This window comes from Protopterus annectens, chromosome 8.part0, assembly GCF_019279795.1.
Source record: "Protopterus annectens isolate FY-2018-M chromosome 8.part0, PAN1.0, whole genome shotgun sequence".
Taxonomy (NCBI): domain Eukaryota; kingdom Metazoa; phylum Chordata; order Ceratodontiformes; family Protopteridae; genus Protopterus; species Protopterus annectens.
This window is the reverse complement of record NC_056741.1, coordinates 701,393,760-701,418,957: the sequence shown is the minus strand read 5'-3', so window position 1 is coordinate 701,418,957 and position 25,198 is coordinate 701,393,760. Positions and strand designations below refer to the sequence as shown.

The 25,198-nt window shown below is 43.6% G+C and overlaps 1 protein-coding gene across 4 annotated transcripts in view; it reads right to left on the bottom strand.

The window, feature by feature from the left end:
* The window catches only part of LOC122808984 (protein S100-A9-like), a 122,353-nt gene that overhangs the window by 59,920 nt on the left and 37,235 nt on the right, over positions 1 to 25,198 (bottom strand). The gene's annotated exons all lie outside the window — the stretch shown is intronic.

Genomic DNA, 25,198 nt, shown 5'->3' with positions numbered 1-25,198 from the left:
TACCTAGAACTGTTTAGCAAAAGGTTCAAACTCTGGCTTCTAGTAACTTGGAGGAAAAAATAAAATCACACACAAGTGTTTGTTTTGTTCAGCTCTATCAACTCAAAAAAGCAAGCTTTAACTAGCTATTCAGATGAATTGTTAGAACCAAATAAAATCTGAGGTGGATGAGAAGACAATAGCAGTTAAAGTGGTAGCACTAGAAGATCTAGCACACAGACTTTCTGCTGTAGCAGAGAAAGTGAAAGAGCATCAATTTCACGAAAGCACAAATTAACATGTCTGGTATTCCACAACAGGATTGGATAACTGAAATGGCAGTGTGTATGCTCTGAACCTGGCCATGAGAAAAGTAGCCAAGACCTGTGAAAATGCAATCATACCAGCAGAAAGTGGATCCTGACAAAACTGACGGAAGGGCAAAGTATTAAAATTGGAGACAAGTTTGTGGAAAGTGATTCACTGTACATCAGGCAGAAAATATGTAAATTTTATCCCAGCAATCAGAGAATGGTCAAGAGGCAGGTGAGATTCAAGCTGCTATATCCATCTGCATTCTTGCGACAAAGCTCAGTGAGAAAGCACACTGGTTGAAATAAATTGTTGGCACACGAGTGTGGTGCTGGGAGATAAAGACCAGCAACTCTGAAAATTAGTGAATAAGTGTGAGATTAAAGCATAAAAATCACATTTGGGAAATGACCTTGCAGGATTAGACTTTACCCATTATACTTAGTGGTGCTCTGTAAAGCATATACCCCAACTGTCAACGTTTAGGATACAGATGGGGGGACAAAGTCAAAATGATATAAACTGCATGTTGTATAGTAATTTGTGTAGTCTGTAGTTAGGGTGAGTCTTTAGTGACTTGTGTTTAAAGGTGACAGAGTGAAGTATCAGGTTTACTTTAACATCTAAAAATAGGTATTACAATGTAAAAACAGTGTTTACCAAAGCAAGTTTAAAATTAATATTCTGTAATCTTGGGACGGCTGGGGTGGGGGAATAAAATGCACCGACTACATGCAGAGTTGAGACGTTCCCTTATTTTGGATACATTACGTCTGGATTAACTTTTTTTTTTTTTTTTTTTTTTTTTTAGAATTAGCCAAGGAGTTTTCTATAATTAGGCTTGAAAAATATGAATGCCAAGAGAAGCTCCAAGTTTCCTGCATGTTAGCTCCCCACATTTGGTAAATGTTCAGTGGCACATGAGAACAAATGTAAAACTTGCCATCAGTGGCTAGTTTCCATGGAAATATGCTATATGCAGGTGCAGGTAATTTATGAGAGTTCAGCACCGTTTGCACTTGTATCTATAAAGTTTAGATTTCCCCAAGCAGGCAGTTCAGTAAATAAAATTTGCAGTTACTGAAGTGAATACTACTGCAGCTTCGCTAGCACCCTTAATACAGCAATGCATCATAGAACAGTGTACAATTTAAGACAGCCCATGCATTTAAAGCTAAAAAAGGTTTTCTGAAAGCATACAAGCATGTTTTTCAATATCTGGAAGGGAATAGATAAGGACAGAGTAATCAGTGCAAGTGGGAGCACAGGCTCAAACATGCACTTTACCTAACCTAAAATTAAGGTTACTTATCTTAATGAGTACAAGTGCATCTGTCGATTGTTCCTGTGTTAAACTTCGCATTTTGAACATTTACATAGGTTATGGAGGTGTTCTGGGGGGGGGGTCATTAAAAAAATAGGTCTTTAATGTGAGGATCAAAGATTACAAGAACTGTATAAAAGATCAACCTGCTAAACTGCGCGTGTGCATGTAACAACTTGGAAATACACATTCAAAATAAAGCCATCATGTACAATAGGTGGGAAGAATAGATTACATTCCAAAATATGGATAGTGTGGCCATTGTAAACAGCTTTACAGGTATAGAAAAAATCGATCGAATTATATTAAGAAATGTGAATTTGAAATTATGAAACAATTTTGGCAGGAATAAAATGAGCTTTCAGCAGGGTGGGGACTGGAACTAGTCACAGCAGTTGTGCTTCTAGATCCCTAGATACAGCCTAAGAGGGTAGATTTGCAAATACAGTTATGAAAATATTTGTTATGCAAGATGCAAATTCAGTAGTAAGAACTCAGAATTCACATTCTCCAAGGTACACTAACTGGGCTAGACTAGACAGAAATTGTACTTCACACGAACATCATCTGCATTTACGTGAAAACTCTGAATTATGCACCAATAAAAATGGACAATGGCATTTTCCCCACCTACTTATTAAATTTAAGGAACAGGTAGTGGAAATTATGAGTTAAGAAAGCTGGAAATTTCTTCAGAAGCTCTAGCTAGTAAGAGTGAAAATGGAGTTTAAAAATAGGACAAAAAGTTATGTTTTAGTAAGAGATGAGGGACTGACAAAGGTTAAACTATTACAGAATAAGGGAAGTCTCAGAACAGTAGAGAAAATAAGGGAGTATCTGGATAATATGCATGAATTTAGGAAAACTGCTGTTAAGCAACTGTTTTTGCCAACTAAGTTTTAACACAATGGACTTGTGCAACAAAACAAAAAAGTGCCATCACCAAACTTGCCAAGCCTATTATGAGGAATATAGCCACAGATCCAGTACAGGTATTAGAGATTTCAGAAATGAAAGTTTGTACACAGAGAAATAGAAATAAAGAGCATAAGTGGAAATACTTATGGAAAAAACTTAAGGAGACACAGATGAGGCTCATTTCTGTTCTCATTTAACTGTTAATGTAAAAGTAACAGATGTCACTTCCCTCCAAACTTCAGGAATACCATCATGAAGATTTTGTTGTAGTATTTTAAAAAGGGAAGCACCAAAACTGGAAGAAAGCTGTGGTGACCAATACCTAAAGATGGTAAAAGGCCCATATCAGCTTCATATACACTCATTTCAATTTTAAACCATGACTAAGTGTTTGCCAGAACTGACAGACATTGATCAATGCTGTTTTGTGGAAGGCAGGCAAACATTCAACATTAATAGAATAATGGGAATCAGAATGTTGAGAATACAACTATTGGTTGGTCTCTGCAGAGCAAAGTACACTGGAATACGGCAATGGGAGAATTTGCATTTGCTGATGCAATAAGGGAAATTAGGAGGATATACAAGAGACAAGAACTGAAATTAGGAGGATATATACAAGGCAAGAACTGAAGTGGGAAGGCCACCATGGATCAAATGACAGGCACATCCTTGGAGGCACTGCAGATGTTAGTTTTGTATTGTCAGGTGGAACCAAGATTTTGCTCATTTAATGCCCCTCTGGCTTTGAAGCCTCCTTCAGGTGTCTGTCCCCGTTACTCCTTGGACATCTTCCCCTCAAGATGTTTCAGGACCAGGATTCATCTGAGGTTTCCTTGGTCTATTCCACAGATTCCTTCCCCTTTAGAGTACGGATCACCTGAAGAAGAAATCTACTACAGAGGAGACACTTTTGGAGATGCAATTACAAAGGAGTACTTGGGATTGCTCATGTTTCTAAATGTGTAAGAGACTAGCTCCTACAAATGGAGGAATAACAGCAAATAAGAGGAAAGTACAGTTTTGTACCTACTATAAATGTAGATGTTAGAGTGTTCACACTGTTGCAGTCATTACACTTGGGTTATCCTGCAATCAGGTGGTCCCGCAGTTGCCAGAGTTCCAAAGTCTTGGTCCGGCGTCGGCTGCCGTCACTTCTTCCCTGACGTCAGTGCGACAGGGGTATACAAGATGCATCCGATGCCATTTTCTTCAGTTTCTTGCCCCAGATGTCAGGTGCCCCCAAGTAGGTAGGCAATACATATTGCTAATAAAAAATATACATATAAAATACCTTCAGTTACACGCAAATACACCACAAAGGTTGTACGGGATAAAAAGGTATAGACAAGTCTAGCTAGTTCAGAGGGGATGGAGGGAGGGTAACCTGGACTGCAGCAGTGTGAACACCAACACCTACATTTATGGTAGGTACAAAACTGCACTATGTTCATAGTGTTAAACTGCTGCAGTCATTACACTTGGGTAGAATCCCAAAGCCAAGGTTGGGTGGCTGGTCTATATAAAGAGTTAGGATTGGCTAGGAGGCCCTGCAGAACTGCAGTGGCAAATCCTGCTCTGGATTTACAGTAGAGAGGCGCAAGTGGTAATGCTTGGTAAAGGTGTGTACTGAACTCAAAGTTGCAGCCTCCAAAATTTTTCCTTGGTAGGTACTCCTCTGAGAAAGGCTGTTGCCCTGCTGGAATGTGGCCTAATGTTATTAGGGACTGATTTTCCATGCTGTGTGTAGCAGTAACAAATACAGTGTCCTATCCATTTGGATATAGTCTGCTTTAGCCTTGCCCTGTGATCCTGCAGCATATGCTACAAACTGTGATCCTGCAGCATATGCTACAAACTGTGTGGAATTGGAGGCAAAAATCCATGGTGGGCCTCGAGCCAAGTTCTTGGGTACCAGTGCTGGCGTGGCCAGTCTGGAGCAACCAGGATCTGTGTTTTTTCTTGTCTGGCCTTTAGGAGCACCTTTGAAAGGAGATGCAGTGGTGGGAAGGCATAAACCTTTAGGCTTTTCCAGCTGAACGATAGAGCATCTACTTTCCATGCTTGTGTGTGATAAGTCCTTGTGCAGAATTTTTGTAGTTGGCAATTCAGTGAGGAGGCAAAAAGATCTATGACTGGGCATCCCCATATTTGCGTTACCATGCTGAAGATTTGTGGATTCAATTTCCATTCGTGAAGGTCTAGGATATTTGCTTAGATAGTCTGCCAGAGTATTTTTCTTTCCTGGCAGGAATTGTGCTTGTAGATCAACTTGATACATTAAGAGCAGTCTTCCACAAGGTCATGGCTTGCCTGCATAGGGGATAAGAATGAGTGCCCCCTTGCTTATGTAACACATTACTGTGGTGTTGTCTGTCTTTATAATTGTCCTGGATGCAGAAGGTCCTTGAAAGCTGTCAGGGCATTTTGAACAGCCAACATCTGTTTGATTGACAAGATGCATCTGGTCTGTGGTCCACTTGCCCTGAATGCATTTTCCTGCCATGTGTGCTCCCCAGGCATAATCCAAAGCATCAGTTAGAGTCTGCCTGGCTGTGGGTAGGGTAAAAGGCTGACCCTTGTTCAAGTGACATGCCTGTACCAACCATCGAAACTCCTGTTGTAGGTAGGGAATCTTTGGTATTACTGCTTCAGAACTGGGAGTGTTGAGTCCAAACACTTTAGGTACCACTGTAATTTCCTCATATGCAGTCTGGCATAGGTTAGTAGTATGCAGGATGCCACGAATCTCAGGGCCTGCAGAATTTTTCCTTGCAGGGAGATTGGACTTAATTTTGCCAGTAATTGACAATATTGAGTTAGTTGAACTGGTCTGTCTGGCGTGAGATAAGCCATCTGGGCCGTTGTATTTAAGCTGGCACCCAGGAAAGTAATATGTTGTGAGGGCACTAGTTTTGACTTAATTTCTCTAGGGTACACAGTAAATGAAAACAACCTTTTTACAAACACCAGATGCTGTAGAAGAAAATATTGTCTCTGCTTGAATGAGGCAGTCATCCAGGTATGGGTATATTTCAATTCCTTTTTGTCTGCAAAATGCAATTACTGGTGCCAGGCACTTTGTACAAGACCCTGGGCACAGTAGATAAGCCAAAGGACAGGGTAGAGCAGAGAATTGGTAGTGCATTGTACCAGCTTTGAATCATAGGTATCTTCTGCAATTTTGTCCGATAGGGACATGCAGGTATGCCTCTGAGGTCCAGAGTAACAAGCCAAGCCTTCTTGCCCAGCATGGGTAGAAGCTGCTGTAATGTCAACATTTTAATTTCGGAATATCCAGGTAAGTATTTAGAATTGAAAGGTCTAGTATGGGCCTTCCAGGCCTTGTCCTTTCTGGGGACCAGGAAGAGTCCAGAGTAAAGTCCTTGTCCTTGTTCCTGTTGTGGTACTTTGAATAGCTCATGTCCATGAGGGCCGAAATCTGTTTGTGCCTCTGCCCATTGATTTTGTGGCAGGTCTGGCATTCCTTTTAGCCTTGGTAAAGTAAGGAAGTGGAACCTGTAACCTTGAGACAATATTCAGAACCCATTTTTCTTGGATGATTGCCAGTTGTGAAAAAAGTGCTAGTTTTCCCCCTAAGGGGGCTTCCAATAGGGAAGTTTGGTGTATGAAGAGGGAAATCATTGGGACCATTTCCTGCAAGGATGAGACTTGTCCTCACCTCCTTTTGGGGTTGAGGTGCCCCACTGTAGTCTGTTAGAGCCTTTGGGTTGAGACCTGCCTCTTGGGAGTCTGCCTCTCTGTGGCCTGACACTGGAAAAGACCAATTCTTTGCTGGCCAATTTCTGCTAAATAGAGGTGGCTGTACCCAAGAAATCCTTGATTGTTCGCATAGATTTAGCTTTATCCTCCATTTTCTTTAACACCTCTTCTGCCTCAACACCAAACAAGGTATTATGCTGTACAGGAGCATCCAATAGTTTTGCCTTAACATGATCAGGTAAACTCTGTTCTTTTAACCAAGCATGTCTTAGAATCACAGAACCTGTAACTGCAGCTCTACAAGAGGCCTCTAAAGAATCAAAACCACATTGCAGAGTACGTTTTCCCACCTATTCAACTGCATGCAATAAATCCTGCATTTCTTTACAGTTAGGAGCTTCTGAGCTTGCAAGCATTTTCTGTTTTAATTGAGCCATTAAATATTGTTGGTACTTCAGCAGCAGTAAGGGCTTTAAATTACTAGTTTCACATGCTTAAGTTGCAGAAGTGTAAGCTTTCTTCCCCCATCTATCCAAAGCTCTGGAATCTGTCAAGAGGGTACTGGATTTTTTGCAATGGAAGCCTTAACCCCTTTTGGACCCTGGGAAATGGTTTCCATCAGCAGCAGAAGGGTTTTTATAAAGAAACTTTGAGTCAGGGACTTCAATACCCACCTGGCTTGGCTGGTGCAGGGGGCAAAGAATCAGGAGATAAGCTGGATTCAGAGAACACATCATCCACAATATCTAGCACAGGCGGAATAGCCAGGGGCCTGTGCTGAGGCAATAAAAGGAAATCCCTGAGCCTTTTCTTAGATTCTGAATCCTGACTTTCCCCAATGGAAATGCTCCCTCATGGTATGTAAAGTTTCCCCAAAAGAATAATCTTCAGGACGAGAGGCTGAAGGGATAGATTCTTCAGCATCAGAGTCCTCATAGGGGGGTAGACAGCATCCCGGATCTGAAGAGGAATCAGAGGAAATGGAAACCTGATCAGAGGAATCTTAGTCTATCCTGCCTAGGCCTTCTCAGGAGGGGGGAATGGGAACCCCTGATTAGAGTAATGAGGTCTTCAGCCATTTTAAGAATCTGTTTCTTAGGCATGGAGGACTGTCCAGGAGAATGCTGTACTTGCTTCTTGGTCTTTAATGGTACTTTTGTCTTTGCTTTAATGGTAAGTTGTGAAGGTCTGAAAACACCCTCAGAAGCAGATGCCTGCTCAGCAGCTCCGGACCCATCTGAGGTATTAGTTTCCGTAGGCCCAATACCTTGAGTTTCCAGAGGCCTAGTTGTCTCCACGTGGGAGTTGGAGGCAGCCTGTGGCTCTGAGGTAGCAGGTGTCAGGGGCTGCAAAAGCACCTCAGAGAACCGGCAACTGGCCTAGAAGAAGTTTTGTCTGTTTTGGAACTCGGATGCCTGTCTAGCCTTGTATTTGCGTTTTTCGGAATTGCGGTAGTCTGTTGATCTGACGGCATAGTATAATTGAACCTTCGGCCAAAGTAGTGCAATGCAAGTTTTATAGTGAGTTTGTTAAATCTAGCACAAAACAGAACTAGTGACGTCGTGATCAGGGCATAGGCATGGAATACAGTAAGAGTGAAGTCCTTACGAGGCATTTGCTTCCCACAAGAAATACAATTAACTTTTTCTGACATTGGTCAGAGGCAAGAAAAAGATTTCCCCAACGGGGTACTTAGCTTTATTGAAGATTTCGAAAATCTCAGGAGTCTGCCGACCAGCACTTGCAAACTGCTTCTGCTTCAGGCACCGTGTGGCAAGAAAGACTGAAAAAAACTGCATCGGATGCATCTTGTATACCCCGGTCGTCAGGGAAGAAGCGACAGCAACCAATGCCGGACCAAGACTTTGGTACTCTGGCCAACTGCAGGACCGCCAGATGACAGGATAACCCAAGTGTAATGACTGCAGCAGTGGAATACTGAACACCAGCAGATGGGGAAGGAGACTGTTGCCTATTTTACTGGATGTTTTTTCTTCAGCATCTCTGTTCAGGATTCAGCCCACCACACCTAAGAAACCTGACAAGTGTCTGAAGACTAAAGAAATTTGCAAGTGTCCAACCGCGGATCCTTTGGTTTGTGGCACCACACCTTCCAAATTATTGCCCACCACTAAACTTAGATAAGGAAAGCAGTACAAGGGAAAAGACCAGAAACATCTACACTTCTGCCACCCTTGCCTTTGCTATTAAATTCGTGACTCTATGCTACATTTTGGCTCTCCTTTCCCAGGCTGCTAGAGATGCTTCTGACCTTCCAAATTCTCAGAAGGTCAGCCTAGGTTCTCTGGGGGCTTCCTCTTAGGCTTGCCATTCTATCAAGCACAGCTATGATTCAGCAGAAGCTTCAGCTAGGGCTGCTGCTTCAAGATCTGATTTTAGGTATTCCTAGCCAAGGCTTCAACCTCTGCCAGACAAGTCAATGGATACTCCCCTGGATGACAACAGGTTGTTACAGCTGCTGATGTCCAAGTTCTTGCAACAGAAAGGCATTTATTTTAGTTACAGGACTCTAAACATCTTTTGGTTTCACCTGTGCCAAAGTTAAATTATCCTTCCAAACCAGCATTTTTTCATAGACATGCCCATCCTCCTAAAGTAGGAAAACTGGTAGGAGGGCTCCTCTGCCTAAATCTTCTCTGGCTTAATCAGAAGCTGCCCTTTCCTGACAAGCCAGGTCACACATCACATTCCTTACAGCTTCATTCCTCTCAGTCTCTTCCACTTTGGGACAAAAGTCTGGACTATTGGGGGCCTTCCATAATTCAGCAAGGGTATTTCATAGTTTGGAAATCCCTTCATGGGGATTCCTCAGCCACCTCAGGAACAGTTGCATTTCTTCTCAGAGGTACTAAAAGCAAAAATGGGAACTATTCAATAATCAGGTTCCACAGGATCAAGAGGGGAAATGCATTCTATTAAAGGAGGCTTCTGGTGCCCAGAAAGGAGGCTCCTTTGAGACCTATTCTGGATCTTTCACACCTGAAGACCTTTTTGAAAAAACCTTCCTTTCACATGCTTTCTTCAGACCTGGTTTCCTTCAATTCTTCCTCCGGCTTACCTACCTAGCTTCTCTGGATATCAAGGATGCCTACCTTTGTATGACTATTCATATACTTTTCAGGAAATGTTTACATTTGTCGCTTCCGGACATTCAATTCTTTGCTTTGCCCTCTGGCCTCTCTACTACTCTAAGGGAGTTAGCTCCTGTGATTGCTTTCTGAAGGCAAGGCATCCAAGTATTTCATTACCTGGAGAAGCTCCTCTTTCAAGCATCCTCTCCAGACACATTACAGCAAAATCTTCACTTTGCCTTTACTCTTGCAAAGTCTGGAGTTCACAATAAACTTGAAAAGGGGTTAAAGACTACTTTCATATTTTCTTAGGGTGCAGGATTCAGACTGTGCCTTTGCTGGCATCCAAGTCTCTGCCAAAGGCCTAGACTTAATTTCCTTTCAAAACACTTCCTCTGACTTGCATTGCAGCCAGAGATTTGAGACTCATGGCTTGCACTATTCTCATATTACTTCTAGTCAAACTGTACAACAGGAAGTTTCAGTGGTTCCTGAAAAAAAGTCTGGCAACATGTGCATACCTTAGAAATTCCAGGCCTTTCCTTCCATTCACCTAGTCAATCTCAAAGAGCTGTTCAGACACCTCAGAGGTTGGGAAGCAGCCTTTGGCACAATGAAAGTGCAGGGGGTCTGCTCACTTCAGCAGGAGGACAAATATGAAAAGTTTCTGCTGGTACTTCAGACCTTCCATCCTCTTCTCCCCAGGGTCTAAAGTGTTTACAACCACCACCACAGTTGTATGGTAGGTGAACAAACTGGGGGGGAGGAGACAAACCTCTGTCTTTGCAGGTTTGCACCTGTGGTTCAGCATCATGCAACCCCAAGCAATTTATATTCCCCTCAGGTCAAAATTTTGTGGGGAACACACTGAGCTGATCCTTAACTCAATCACGTTAAGGGATGCTCCACAGGGATGTGTTTATGGACACTATCCATAAGTGGAGTACTCCCCTCAAATTGGTTCCCCTCTGAACAGACAAGTTCTACAATTTTGGGCCAAGAGTCTCAGGTCCTCTGGTTTGGAAGGTGGCTGCTCATTTTATTGGAGGGGGACATTTCATGTACCCATCTCACGGTTGAATCCTCAATAGGACAAACCAAGTCTTTACAGTAGCTCCCTTTTGTCCAAGTCAGCATTGGCTCCTTCTGCATTTAGCCAAGGACAATCACAAGTTACCACACAGGATAGACCTACTCACACAAGACAAAAGATCCCCAATCCCACCTGTCCACTCAACTGATGCTGGGTGACAGTGTCTAAGGAATCCTAATCCCTTAGAGAAGGTGCTTGGGGTTCTGCAGGAGGCCAGGAAACCCAATACTAGGAAATCCTACATATCCAAATGAAGAGGTTTTCTGCCTGGAATCTTTCACATAACCTGGATCCACTCTTGGTGGATGTTTGTGGTTCTTTCCTACTTGTGTGAACTGCTGAATGCTGGGGTAGCTTATTTATATGTAGAGTCTCACGAGTCCGGTATCTCTGCTAGTCTGCCTTTATCACCTCCTTTAACTTCTAGATTTGAGGCAAAATTTCTAAAAGGCATCCTTCACATGGACCTCCCAGAAAGCCTGTTCCCCCTCTGGGATCTTAAATATTTTGTTTTGGAAGAAAAAATCATTTGCCTACCCCCCCCCCCCAATCTGCTAGTGAGAAAGTACAAGACACCCTGGATGTATAGAGACAATTTGGATAAAAATAAGGCCATCAGTAAATCCAATCAGCTTTTTCATCTCAGGTCTTTGGGATTAGCAGTTTCCAAGCAGACAATTTCTTGCAAGACATTTCTTTTTAGGTTTCTCATGGAAAGACCCTTCCTTCTTGTTGAGGCTCATTCCACTAAGGCTGTGGCTTCTTCTGGTGCTTTGAGGGTTTGGACACCCAATTCCACTCAAGGCAGCTACCTGGACTTCTGTGCATATCTTCAAACAAGTTGGATGGAATTTTCCAGAGCTACAAGTTGTTTTGCTAGGACCATTCATAGCTTTCTAGAGAGCTCTACTGGTCCTTCCTCCACCCAAGTTCCCTCCTGAGCTTTGGCACTCCCTTACGTTAAGGATACTGCAAACAGTAGAATAGAAGGACATAGTATAGTTATGTAAAGTCCTACCATAATGATAGAGGTACTCCTCACTGTTGCAGTACTCAATCCCTCCCTCACTGTTGCAGTATTCAATCCCTCCCCTCCTACCCCTGGGTACTCGTGTCTTCTGGATGTACCATTTACCTCTTTTCTTAGGCTGGCGTTCCAACTGGGGCATTCAGTTCTGAGGATAGTACGTTCAGACATCACTTTTATGCCCTAGACATGAGCATGTGGTTTGTACAGTGTACCTTGGGTAGCAAGTCTTTGGTATACAGGATGGACATCCTTATGTCAATACTGCAACAGTGAAGAAATCTTTGTGGTACCTTTTACACAACTATAGAAGTAGTGTTAAACTGAAGAGAAACTGGACTAAAGTTTATCTGGAAGGGAGAAGAGGATAAAAAGTACAGTGGACAACCACCACCTTGTCCTACTAGAACAACCTTATTTGAAGGGATTTTAGAGCTACACAATTAAAGCTCATAAGACAAGCAGAAAATTATAACTCAGTGGAAAGTGGGGTGGGATTTATGATGCAGATCCTTAACAGCTAAAGTAGCAGAAACATAAGAACCAAGCCAATGAGCAAAGATGGGGATGACGGACTGAGTATAGAAAATAGGCGGGTTGGAATTTAGAGAAAACTGGCAAAGGATCCAAGGTACTGGGAGCTAATAACTAGAAGGAAAAGTAATAGAATGGGAAGAGGCCAAGAAGGCATTTGGATTGCAGGATTTGAATTATAGAATATTGTAGCAGAAAAATTAGTGAGAATTCTTTGAAAAGGGAAGGAACAAACTGTACAGAAACAAACAGAGCTCATGAGAAAAGGAATGCGGTTTTAAAGGCAGGGAGAGCAATGGATATAATGGACCGATTTTATACATTTTTTTATTTATTTTTTTTTATACACACACACACACACACACACACATATATATAACGTATGTATAACTGTATGGTTGGTTTTATTTTTATACGTTTGCCTGGGTCTTTAGTGTTAAAAGATGAGAATTTAGAGCAATTAATGCCAGAATAAGTTTAAGATGTACTGCAACAGGCAGCCAGTGCAAGGTACACAAGAGCTTTCATTCCCAGAGTACAAATTATCCGATGGTGGAATTTAACTGCAGTCAAGTTGTACGACAAAAGAGCATGCCTTAACAGTCCCCAAAAATGCTCATTTTTGGCCATAAAGTCTTAAGGATACCATCCTTATCCAATTGTCAAGCCAGATCAAAATGACCATCTGTAGGACAGGGTAACCAGAATGGATCAGGTGTCTAGAAAATCTTGGACTTAGATTTAGCTGGTCAAACAAAAACTGATTAGAGGTGTGTGTGTGTGTGTGTGTGTGTGTGTGTGTGTGTGTGTGTGTGTGTGTGTGTGTCTTTTAACGTTCCAGAGTTGACCTTCCAATCACGGATGGGTCCAGTTCAGAGCCTTCGGAACCGAGTCTGCCTTATACAAAGCTTGTGTGCACCAAAAACTTGATCCAAGCAGTGCCCTTTACTCTGTTACCTCCGATAAAGTTTGCATGCAACATGAAGAAACAAGTCAGAGGCCATCTCTGCGCAGAAACCCTAATAAACCACAAAGGCCCAGAAGATCCAGTCATCCCTCCCTACAAAGGTTCCTGGTGGAACAAAACCACCACAACCCAGATTGAATGTTATGGTAAGGCAACTTCATCTGAAGTTGTTAATCTTCTTCCTATTAATCACTGATGGGACAGAGTCCCCAGCTACTTTGAGAACCTGGGTGGCTGTTGGGGAACATTCCTGAGAACCATTGAACCAAAGGCCACTCTTCCCCTGGAGAGGAGATCCAAATTTGTAATGCTTGATAAAAAGGTGTGGGGCTTAACCCAAATGGCAGCTACACAAATGTCATCCATGGAGGCCCTAGAGTAGAAGGCAACAGATGCTGCAACAGCCCTAGTTGAATGAGCTTTGATTTTACCACGCTTAGATCCCTCCTAGGCAATGCAATCTGAGCCATGTGATACTGCACCTCCCCTTCTAAGACCTGCAAAGGAAGATGAAAAGCTAGTCATACTTGAGAAAGGATTTAGTTCTGCCCAGATCTATGAACATCCAAGGAATGTAGGCAGTATTCTCCCTTGTTAGAGGGATTTGGAAAGAACACAGGGAGCTATCAAAAAATCAGAAGCTACTTTGGGGAGAAAGTATCATTTCATACAAACCCATCCTCTGTCCTTATGAAAGATCAGATAAGGGCTCTTGATACATAAAGCTTGTAATTCAGAAATTCTTCTGGCTGAAGTTATAGCTACCAGAAATAAGGATTTCCAAGACGGGACATTTAGATCACATGTCGTAGCTGGCTCAAAAGGGGACAGACTGCAGAACCCAGGACAGATTCCATGCCTCCACCAGCTGTCTGATGGAGGCCTGCTGTGGAAAAATACCATTGAGGAAGGTGCAGAGGTGAGAGGAAATAAAGTGGGACTCCCATCTGACCAACACCTGACCAATTATAGAAGTTGGAAACAGCTGCTAGATTGACTTGAATGGTGGAAGCAGAGGCCCCATTGTCTCAATTCAGCCAGATAAATAGTGGCTACAGGGGCCGAGAACAGGTCTGGCTTCTGATTATGTGACCAAACAGAGAATCTTTTCCATTTGTCACTAAAGTTTTCTGGTGGATTGTTTATGAGAGGCCAAGATATCATGTACAGGTGAAGATGGTTTCCTGCCTGGCAACTAATGGAAAATGGAGAAACAAAGCTGTCAGCTTGAGTGGACAGATTTGGGAGAGTCCACCCTTGTGGGAGAGATAAGTGTCTAGGATCCAAGGAGGTTAAACAGATTAGGTCAGAGGAAGGGAAACCATACTTGACGAGGCCAGAATGGGGTAATGAGGATCATTTTGCTTCTCAACTGAATTGCTTTCTTAGAACAAGTGGGAGAGGAAAGTATAAAGGAGACCCGTGGGCCAATCGTGAAGCAAAACATCTCTCGGCAACTCAGAGGGGGAGAGAGCAAAGTAGCTGCTGCATTTTGTGTTTGAGGGGGAAGGCAAAAAGGTAGCAACATGGCTGGCCCCAACAGCTGAAAATTTCCACTGCCACACTGAGACCACTCTTGAGGATGGAGAATGCATCTGCTCAGCCTGTCCGCAATCATGTTGGAGCTTCCTGGGATCAGAAAGCAGTTGGAAGCTATTGCCCACTGCCAGATTCTTATGGCTTTGAGACATAGGGGGTAGGATTTAGTCCCTCCCTGTTTATGTACTAGACCACAGACATGTTGTCCGACTGGACAGCAACTGTTCCAGATGGAAGGAGTGGATGAAACTTGCAACACCAATAGCACCACTCAACTCCAGGACATTGATATGCAATCTGACCTTTACATGGGACCATGTGCCTTGGACTGAATTTCCCTGGAAGTGGCCCCCCCCACCCCATCAGGGAAGCATCCATGGTCACTGTGGCACTGGGCTGTGAAACCTGGAAGGGGCAACAAAGATTTTAATCTGTACTTCTCCACCGGAGGATATCTTGTTTGCAAATGTTGGTGATGAGAACCTGAGCTTGGGGGTGGGGTGAAGATTGGGTATCCACTGGGCCTGAAGGAGCCATTGTAGTAATCTCATGTGTAGTCTGGTTAAGGAATAGGGATGGCTGCAGCCATAGATCCCAAGGCTTGGAGAACTTCCTTTGCAGACACCTTTTTCCGACAGAGTATCACGTGAATTTGTGCCCTTAAGTCTTTGAAGCCTGTGGAGAGGAAGTGAGGTCAGCCTCGACTGGGTGTTGAATATTGTCCCTATGAATTCCAGTTGAGGGTTGAAGGTTGGATTTCTCCCAATCTATGGTGATGGCTAATGACTCCACTAGATCTGGTGTGTAGTGGAGGGCCCTGACCAAAGACACTTGGTGGGGGCGGAGAGGAGCCAATAGTCTTGGTACGGAAACACCTGGAATCCCTGAAGTCTCAGATGAGCAGTTACCACTGCAAAGCATTTCATGAACACTCTGGGGGGTGGTCAAGACCAAAAGGCAGGACTCTGAATTGGTAATGATTGGCTCCCAACTGGAAGTGAAGGAGGCTCCTGGATCGCTCATCCATCTTGATATGGTAATATGCATACCAGAGATCTAATGAGCACATCAACACACCCTCCCTCAAAGTAGAGGATGGTTTGAATTGTGACCATGCAGAATTTGGTGTGAACTACTGATTTTAGTTGGTCGCAATCCAGAATGGGCCTCCAGTCCAGTTTTCTTTGGCACAAAAATAGAACCCTGATCTGCACTGATCTTGGGGGGGGCTGTTGGATGGCATTGTTGACAGCTTTTGTATTTCAGAAGCTGCCTCCTCCCTTTGACTGGGTGGAAGATCAGGAAGGGATTTCAGAAGTCCTGGATAAGCTATTAGGGGAATATGGTAGCCTCTGGTAAATGATTCTCTGCACCCACTGATAATTTGTAATGGAGAGCCAGGCAGCTTGGTGCAGGGAAGGAAAAGTGCACCCAGACTGCTTCCAGAGGAAAGCAATCTGGCAGTGCCTCAGGAGCATTGATACGGTCTACCCGAGGTAGAATCTCTGGTGCCCTGATTCTGGGGACCCCCTCTGCCCTGAAGGGGATGTCTTCCATTATTGGAACCCCCTCTGCAGTATTCACCACACGAGTCTCTGAAAGGACCCAGAGACTTGTGCCACATCTTCCCAGATTCCTGGAGAAGGAACACTGAGGTTTGGAGAAAAAAAAAAAAGTGTAGGCCTATGGCAGACCAGGTCTTCCAGTCTTGCTCACTCCTGGCCAGTGTATCCTTGACCTTGGCAATGAACAGAGCTGATGGCTCGAAGGGCATTTAAAAAAAAAGACTTGGGAGCCCGTGAGGTCATAAATGAACATCCGGGCATGATATCATGACTACGCCTGCTGCACCCGCAGCTCTAGCCGCTCCATTGGTGGTGTGTGACAGCAACCTCATTTATGAATTGGCTCTAGGGTGGCAAGTTGGGGAAACAACTTTCTCATGCTTCAGCCAACACTTGGCCTGCGAGGGTCCCACAGAGTGGGAGAAGATCTCTGGAGCCTCAGTGTGCCAAAAAAGTTCAGAGACCTAACTGCAAAGGTCGCGGACGCAAAAACCTCACTTCCCTAACCTGTCCACTGCCTGGGACTCTGTTGGGTGGGTGAACAGCAGGACTCTTCAGCAAGGTCCTTTCTCAAGGCTGCCACCAGCATAGCATCCACTGGCAAACCTAGACCAATGGTTTTTATCCTCTGAAGGGGACAGGACCTTGCCTCCTCTCCTGGGAATGGACTCAATGGAGTCTGGGTTCTTCCAAGCCTGTTGCATGAGGAGCTTAACCAACTCATCGGCTGGAGGGGGTCACCCAAGTAGAGGGCCAAGAGGGAAAGGCCTGCAGGAATATGGACTCCTTCAAAGGGTTGGAGGGCTTCCAGTCATCCCTCCATTTCAAGATTTCTATGACGTCTCCGGAGATAGTCAGGGGGAGGCTGAGGACCCTTCCCCATCATAGTCCATCTTCCATGAGGGACTCCTCTGGGGAGTCCATGCATTTCCTTAGACACCCATTTGAGAGAGTGCATCCAAATTTTCAGAAAGGAAAATACCCTGGGAAGGGGTTTCCTGGGTCTTGTGCTCTTGGAGTCCTGGGGAGTGGCCTTTGACAGCTGCAGCTCAGAAGGAACTGGGAGAATAAATCAACGTAGGAGGAGGATTGCTAGAAGCAAGCACGCCTGCCAGAAGGGGAGTGGGAGCCTGGAACTGAAGGCAAAAATCGAACCGGAGTCACACCCCACTCCACACAGTCTGCCCCCAGGGACGGAGCCTCAAGCAAACTGTAGTCTCTGACCTGAAGTTGGGACCACCACCATCGGAACAGATAATGGAACTGGAGGTTCCAACCCCCCCCCCCAAAGCATGAGAGAGTGAGGGGAGGGTTCCAATGGAACAGACAACCAAAGGGGCCTCAGACACTTATTGTCTGCACCGAAGGGGGTCCTCTAGAAAATGTTGGATAAGATGAGCCTTGGAACAGAAGGATCCAAGGGAGGAGAGTAAGTAGGGGGTCGCTGGAGTTGTCTTTCGGCTTTTCCTGGTTAGGGGTTGCCACAGCGGAACTCCAGTCCACTAATGATTGGAAATTGGACAAGTTGCCAGCCCGATGCCCATTCAACGCATGTCTTTCCAATGCATACTCTACTGCAAGGAGGACATGCAGACTCCCCCACAGAAGGTACTCCCAACCCAAGCAGATCTAAAGCCTGAGTGGGATAGGGTCTAGGCGGATTTGAAGTTCCCCTGGTGGTCAGCAGCTGGTCAAAAAAGGCACACTACAGCCAATTCTGAAAGGCTCCTGGTGGATCTCATTGATGCCCCCTGAGGGGGGAAATCAGGTAGATCCAAATATGGGGTGCAAGCTTGTCTGGCAAACTGGTCCACAGGCGACTAGTATCGGTCTGTGGTGCATCTCAGAATGGCACAGACTATTCCAATTTAGAAACTGGCAACAGTATGGCTGGAGCAGAGGTCACAACAGGGGTGGATAACAAAAACAGTTCTGAGGCTGTCTGTATCAGACACAGAAACAGATAAAGCTGATCAGAACTGAGCCAGTAGACTGCCCCATAGTAGTTGGTGCTGGGGTAGGCACCGATGGAGAGCAGAGCTTGGAACCAATGTAGTTGTCAGAACCGAGGAGGCAGAACGGTGCTCCGAGGAAGACTTTTGGGCCTTGTGTTTATGGCTTTTACCTCAGGTCACCAGCCAGTGAAGATTAGAGTGAGAACGTTTGTCCACAGGAGGGGGGGAAGATGCCTCAGGTCGCAGAAAGAGCCTCCAAAAAAGGTGAAGCAAGCAGGTCCTTCAGTCAGTTTATTCAGACGTTCATTCAGACCTGCTGACAAGCTAGCACATCACAAGGGGGGTTTGTGGAGAAGTGTGGAACCCCCAAACAGTACACTCCATGGCAGTCACTATTAGAAGTTTACCAGTGCAAAACCCCATAGTTCCCTTCTTTTCAGACATAACAGAACACACACACGAAAGGGAAAAAGTGACAAAGTGGTGGAAATGAGAAGTAGAGGAAATACCAACAATGGTAAAAAGATACCACAAGGGTAGAAAGTTAGAAAATACCAAAAACAATGGTAAGAAAGATACCTATGGGCAGAGCCAAGAGAGAACAGACTAAACAGGAAAAAAATTTACAAAAACTTGTAAATGTGCAAGATAAAAAATCACTTTGCTGGAGAGCTCAGTGAAATGCTGCTATAAGAGACTGTGTAGCAAGAGATCTGAGGTAACAGAGTAAAAGGCATTGTGGGTAGCAGCTTAGCTCAGGTTTTTGGTGCACACAAGCTTGGTACAAGGCTGACTCAGTTCCAAGGGCTTGGAACTGGAACCAGACCCATCAGTGATTAGGACAGACTGGTAGTTTCCCCATGGAGGAAAAATGGCAAATTCCCAAGCTACAACACTCCTCACAGCAGCATGTATACAAAGGCAAAAAAAAAAAAAAAAAAATCTTAGAGATAAGTTGTGGCAGACAATAGGCAAACTCCTACACAGTTAAATGTACAAACCATATCAAAAGCCTGAGACCAAGTAGGAGCAAAACAGAACACAGCTCTCCAGTGAGCACCAAGATACAGACCTTTTGAAGCAAAGGATCAAATACTGATCAGTTTTTAACTGAGTAGTCTGGGATCCAGTGCACAAGTGGCACATAGCACTATGATGAATATTTAGGAATTAATATTTAGGAATTACCCAAGAGAAGGTTTGTGCAAAGATAAATCTGTATTGCACTAAACAATGACCAAGAGCCTGACTGCTATCCAAGACAGGCTGGACAGTTCAAAGCAACAACCTCATTAATTGCAAATGAGGACTTCCTAGTTTGCCATCTGGTACAAAGGACACCAGATGGTAAGCTGTCAGGTGGTACTTAAATTGCCACTCCCAACTGACATCCTTATACTCAAACAATGGTTTCTGATGAGCTAGACACCAAAGGGGGAAAACTGATCAGAATGTGAAACAGTACTATTAGAACCATATATATATATATATATATATATATATATATATATATATATATATATATATATATATATATATATATATATATATATATATATATATATATATATATATATATATCCCAGCCCAGCTGGTTAAACTGCCACACCCATTCTTGCCATTTTTCTGTTAGGCTGGGTTCCAAAATGGGAGGTCTGATTAAATAAAGCAAGAGTTCCCATCCAGCCCATTTCTCCATGAATGCAACCCAATCAGGTTAATTTTTAATTGATGCAACATTGAAAGACACCAGACAGAGAGACAGACAGAGAGACAGACAGAGAGACAGACAGAGAGACAGACAGAGAGACAGACAGAGAGACAGACAGAGAGACAGACAGAGAGACAGAGAGAGACAGACAGAGAGACAGAGAGACAGAGAGAGAGACAGAGAGAGAGAGAGAGAGACAGAGAGAGAGACAGAGAGAGAGACAGAGAGAGACAGAGAGAGAGACAGAGAGAGAGACAGAGAGAGAGACAGAGAGAGAGACAGAGAGAGAGACAGAGAGACAGACAGAGAGACAGACAGAGAGACAGACAGAGAGAGACAGAGAGACAGAGAGAGAGACAGAGAGAGAGACAGAGAGAGAGACAGAGAGAGACACAGAGAGAGAGAGACAGAGAGAGAGACAGAGAGAGACACAGAGAGAGAGACAGAGAGAGAGAGACAGAGAGAGAGACAGAGAGAGAGACAGAGAGAGACAGACAGAGAGAACACACTTGTGCTATTGCAAGCCTATGAAGATCTTAAGCACCATGGCTGCTCCTTAGCCAGATAAAGGGATTCAGAATAAGTCTGCATATACTAGACTTGTGGCACTTGGCAAACCGCTTGGCAATCCCCAACAAACTGAGGATTAAGGGAGAACTCATGGAAACCAAATGGACAAGTCAAAAGGTCACTTTGACAAGGGATGTCAGAGACACAGAAGCAAAAACAATGACTGAGCAAAGTTAAAAATCTTTATGTGAAACCTAAACAGATGGTGAAATCACTGGCCCCACAAGTGATTCCAAAAGCTAGACCCATTCATCCCACCCCCCATTTTCTACATGGGCTCAGGGTGTCATGTAGAACTTTTGACATTTCTTTTGATTCAGTATCACTGTCATGTAGAACGGTTGCAGATCTTGCACACAGTTCATACATCTTTGGGCAACATTGTTTCCTCCTTCCTGTCTGACCCAAATCTTCACTAGTCTTTTGCACATGTGGCAAAACCTCCATTATCTGTTCAGACCAGATGGCAAAGTAATTCCAATTACAAAAGGGTTGGATATCCTCATTTTCAGTCTGCCCCAGTGTCATCTTGCCACCCATCTCGGGCATTTCACCTCCAGCTTCAACTGCTCTGCCTTTACTGCCCAGGTTTCTGCACTAGTATTTTTATCACGACTGTTCTGGTTACCTTACTTTAACACTACTGTGGCAGTTGGCTGCAGCCCGATTCTACCTTAGACCTCACTTACGGACTTCCTTCTCAACAAACTCGAGCCTGAAACTATTTAAACCACTTCCCCTTCTAGCTCAATTCTCACCCTTTTCCAATTTTTTATTTTCTGTCATCACAACAGCCTTATTTGTACTAGTTTCATTGTGTGCCTTCAGCAAAGAATAGGGGAATGGATTGCAAAACTGAAGTTCTTGCTTGCAGCATCTGATGTCCCCTCTGACTGGTTTGCTAATTTAGTCCATGGAGTACAAACATGGTTCATACTAGAGTAATTTGATTTCTACAATTTCTTGGACTTTGAACCACTGCAGGATTTCTCAAATCAGCTTTCTTGGGCTCTTACATTCTCCTAGTCTAGGAATGCCCCACTGCCAGCTGAACAGCATAACCAACTCTCCCGTGTGAAAACAGTGTTTTTTTTTTTTTTTAGTTAAAAAAAAAAAAAAAAATGTTGCAGACTAACTACACTGCCTGGATGCTACCAAAGACATTTGGAAAGCCTGAAAAAAAAAAAAAGTCAACCTGAAAAGGTAAACAGTCTTTCTTTTGATGACTAGATGCATAATCCTTCCAAGTTTCAGCTTTGGTTCAACAGATGGATTCTAGGAATGGAGGAAAGTCAATGTACTCAAGAGGGGATTAAAATAAATAAAACATTGAAAGGATATCTTAATTCAAACAAAAGGCTAAAGAAAAAAAACAAACACCTTTAGCTATTCAGATGAACTGAAGTCAGAAGAGGGCACAAAGAAAAAAAGGCTGGCTGAATCAAGTTTCTCAAGAACAAAAAAATAGTAGTGCAGAGAAAACGTTTCTACTGTACTAGGAGAAATTGGAAGGAAGACTTAAATTTTATGAAAGCACAGATCAGCAAGTGGACCAGTTCCACAGAAGAATTTAAATTGAAATTGCACTCCAAACCTGGCCATGAGAAATCAGCCAAGACAGGACTTGTGGATTAACTGGGAAAACTACTCATGTACCAACACCTTTGCCCAACGGTTCTTGGAATTCATAAATTCCAACACTCTGGATCAACTAATCCAGTCCCACCAGGGGCTCCAATATCCTAGACCTGGTCATTACCAACACGGGAAATCAATGCTCCACACCTATGGTCACCCCCTTGTTAGTCTGACCATATGCTAATCACTTTATCCACATACAGTAAGGAAACGTCCATTAAAAAAAAAAAAAAGCCAACTTCATAAGTCAGAAGTAGCAAACTTCATGACACCCATGCAGATGGGAAATGAAAGTTCAACTGCTGAATCCTACACTAAGGCACTGTATGAGCACATCCACTCGTGCATGAATTGTGCCATCCCAAATAGATGGAAGATGCCCTCATTCAAAAAAAAAAAAAAAAAAGTAAGCCAATCTGGTGGCCCCTGCCATAAACAAACTTTATAACAAAAAAGGAAGAAACTGTTGCAGAAGAGGAAAATCCCAGGATGCAAATAACTCCCATACCAGCCTCAGTAAGAAACAGAGATCCCTCAAAATCCTCCAAAGCTAGTTACGAAAATTGCCAAAGATTCCAAAGACAAACCACAAGGCATTCTATAACTATGCCAAGAATCTAAATGGTAATGCTCAGAGCTGAAACAGAATGGCATTAAATATACTGATCAAGGATATTGCCAATATCCTGGCAGATCAATTCAGTGCTAACTTCACCCCCCTTTCACCCCCCCTAAATGGCCCATTTCAATACTGGAAGATTGCCAAATTCTGGTAACGGCCAGACAGGTAAAAAATGCACTCTCCAAAGTGAAGAATGCAGCATCCATCGGACCAGATGACATCCTGGGCTGTGTACTACAACATGAACTGGCACCTCACCCCAAGTGTCATGTTTAATCATAGCCTCACCTTAGGTTTCATGCCCACTGAGTAGCATAGAGCTACAGTTATCCCATTCCACAAGGGGGGGGGGGATCTACCTTGGATCCCAGAAACTTAGTCCCATCAGTCTGACAAGCCTCATCTGTAAGGCCATGGAGCGTATCATGGAACTTATAACCAAAGACAATGGCAACCTTCAAACACTGGACCCCACCCAGTTTGGGTTCATGAAGGGCCAATCTTGTCTCCTGAACCTGATTGACTTCTTCAAATCAGTCTCCAGAGCCATGGACAAGGGTAAGGTGGTCCACACAGTCTATCTGGACCTTTCCAAGGCCTTTGACACCATCCCCCACTCTGGAATCATAGATAAACTTACTAAGCTGGGCATTAATCCCTACGTCACCCAATGGGTTGCTAACTGGCTTACTGATGGAACCCACATTGTAAAAGTAGCCGACTCCAAACAAGTGACAAGTGGAGTACCTCAGGGTTCAGTCATGGGACCGCTCTTGTTTTGGCATCTACTTCTCTGAAGTAGAGGCCAACACTAAGGGAGTCTGGCTAACAGTTTGCAGATGACAGCAAACTGGGAGCCATTACTGAATCCCCAAATTATGTGGATACTCTACAAAAGGGCCTTATAGAAACAGATGCTTGGTGCCAGAACCATGGGCTCAAGCTCAATGCCAAGAAATGTATAATTATCCCTTTGGGAAAAAACATGCATCTGTGAATTACCATATAGGTGACCGTACACTAAACACCGAAAGTTTATTAAGACTTAGGGACACAGGTGGACAGTGGTCTCACCTTTGATAACCATATCGCCACAACAGTCTGGAAATCCTTCTGTGGCACACCTCATCACCAAGGGCTTTTCATCCAGAAAAAATAAAGGTAATTGTCCCACTGTACTCATCCCTCAGAGGCATTATAGAATAAAACGCCCAGTTTGATATGTACCTCAAGACATCTGCAACAACTGGAAAGGCTGCAAAAATACCTCACTAAAAGAATCACAGGCCTAAAGCAGATGCCCTACGCTGGCTGCCTTAAACTCCAGCTATACTCAAGTCGCATCTAGTCTACTCACAGGTGATCTCTGCTCAACATACAAGGTCACGTCAAAACCAGAGCTGTTGGACATGCTACACTTAAAAGAAATCCCAATCCCTCAGAGCCACATGCTCCAGGGATCTAAACCTTATCACAATAAACAAAACATGCTGGAGGGATAGGTTCCTGACCCAGACACTCCCCAGACTCGAATAGATTGCACATACATGTCAAGCAGAGTGCCTCTTTGGCCATCTTCAAAAGTAACCTTGATTAGATGGGAGAAAGGAAATTCACCCCAGGGATCAGTCACCCTGCATGACAGGGGTCCAGGAAAGTAAATAGTGTGGGAAGAAATAAGCCAGGGAATAGTTACGGCTAGGCTTGTATAGGCCCTAGGGCTGATAGCCTAGTACCAACCTATGAACCAACCTATACTAGTAAATGTGCAACCAGTAGAAAGTTGATCCTGACAAAATTGTGACAGAGGGCAAAGTATTAAAAACCTGGACACAGTACTTGTATAAAATTATTCACTGTAAGTCAAGCATAAGAGAAGCAAATTTATCCAGAAATCAGAAAGTGTAGAGGTATGCAAGATTCAAGTTGCTGTATCCAGCCAGCCAAGTGTTTAGTGGAGGATCAGTCATCTGATGCAGAAAAGGCTGAGGAAAACAATGTATCCAACAAAAGTGAGTCAGCAAGCAGAAGGAGACTGACAATAAGGTTTGTGGTTACTTTGCCTGGGAAACCTTTTCCAATGGAAAAAGGCCAGAGACAAAAAAGCAAAAGGAGTCAAGAATCAGCAGTACCTTGAACTAAACCAGATTGTACTGTTGAGAGATGTAGCTGAACAGGAGGAAGGCAACCAGCAACTGAAATTAATGAATTTCATACTATAAAGCATCTCACATTTGTAAAATGTTTTTGGTAGGAAAAAAGTCAGTTAGCCTAGTATTCACCTATTAGCCTATTAATATGAATTACATTATATACAGTAAGATGTGTACTCGCTCAAGTGTGTAGTAAACAAGTACTTTTGTTTAAGAAATAGGTTTTTCACAGTATAAAAATGAAAGCACAATGTTCATATGCTGTGATCTTGGGCTGCTGCTGCGGGGTGGGGTGTACAAATGCACCAGCTATATATGGGTACAGTATTGAGACATGTATGGACATGGGATGAATGTCTAGACTACTACCCATTTACAACTTAAGACAACGGTGCTTTTATAAGCATGTAGGCTTTCAGGACAAAAAAAGTGAAAGCCATGGAAATGCTAGGCTTAAGTTGTTTAGGTCTGCAGCT